Here is a 1,512-nt window from a genome sequence, read left to right as displayed (position 1 = left end):
ATGATGATGATGATGATGATGATGATGATGATGGTGATGATGATGATGATGATGATGATGATGATGATGATGATAGTGTTCCGAAACAGAAATGTATTATATTTTCCGTCCGAAGTTTATTAAGACTCTCATTTTCTACTTTACTCTTTGTATAATATTGTTCCTAGTGATTCTCCATCGGGGCGACACATTGAACCGTTTTTTTACACTACAATAAAATGTTGTTGAAGAATAATACTTTTTGCCGTTCACTATTTAATTGGGGATGATGTTGATAATGATTATGATGGTGATGATGGCGAGTATGATGATGATATTGGTGATGACGATGCTGAGGCTGAGGCTGAGGCTGATGATGATGATGATGATGATGATGATGATGATGATGATGATGATGATGATGATGATGATGATGATGATGATGATGATGATGATGAACATTTTCCGTCACTGTTCGGATTCAAACCCGTGACCTGTTGAATGAGAGGTGAGCTCAGTAATCTCTCGTCCCCGAGAGTCCACGGGCAAGGTTAGAATTGAGGACAGGGTAAGGGTTAGGGTTAGGGTTAGGGATAGCTAGGGTTAGGATTACGGTTAGGGTTTAGGTACGGGTTTAGGTACGGGTTTGGGTTATGGTTAGAGAAAATGTTAGAGATAGGGTTAAGGTTAGTGTTATACGGGGTCCCCACTACGGCTGGATCAGGCTGATCCCATCCGTAGTGAGCACCCCGTATTAGGGCTAGGGTTAGGGTTAGGACAGGATAAAGTCCACCTTCTAAATGTTGTAAATTGTGTTATTAGTTGCGTAGATCATTATAATATATTAGAAAGGAATAAATAAAATGATTACCACTTCCAGACATCAAGATATTGAATAACATTATGATCGATTGTGAATGTCTCCCCACCTTTACCGCACCCCACCGCCCCAATACCAATCCCGAAACCGAATTAACTCAAATTCAATCAGTCAGGGCCAATCCTCTGCCGTTGCAAACTCATAATCCCAGCAGAAACATGACGAATGGCTAGTCAAAGTTTCCTTAATTGGGGGTGCCCACATACGCGATCGGGTAGTCGGGGCTAGCCAAATTGAGGGACAAAGCGGCTATCGTGACGATCGGGTGGTTTGTAGCTAATCACAACAAGACTGAGTCACGTGTCCATTTTGACCCATGAATACATTAAGTAGACTTACGGTAGTCTGGGAATTCCCGGTTTGACTGTCCTATCACTTCTCACAGCAAGTTTGGAGCGCTCATAGGTCTAGAGGAAGAAGAAGACGAATAATAAGAAGGAGGAAGAGCATTACAGAGGGAGGGTGGTAAGAGTGACATGGAGTACGAGAGAGAAGTTGAGAGATATATGCAGAGTCCTAGCAATGATTACATTGCTTGATCTAGGTCTCTGTAATATAGAAGTGAGAAATAGACAAGAAAGGAGAGAGACACTAAAGCAAGCAAGCAAGCACTCACGTACACTCACACATACACACACACACACACACACACA

This window comes from Aplysia californica, unplaced genomic scaffold, assembly GCF_000002075.1.
Source record: "Aplysia californica isolate F4 #8 unplaced genomic scaffold, AplCal3.0 scaffold00011, whole genome shotgun sequence".
NCBI classification, from domain to species: Eukaryota; Metazoa; Mollusca; class Gastropoda; order Aplysiida; family Aplysiidae; genus Aplysia; species Aplysia californica.
This window is presented reverse-complemented; position numbering follows the sequence as displayed.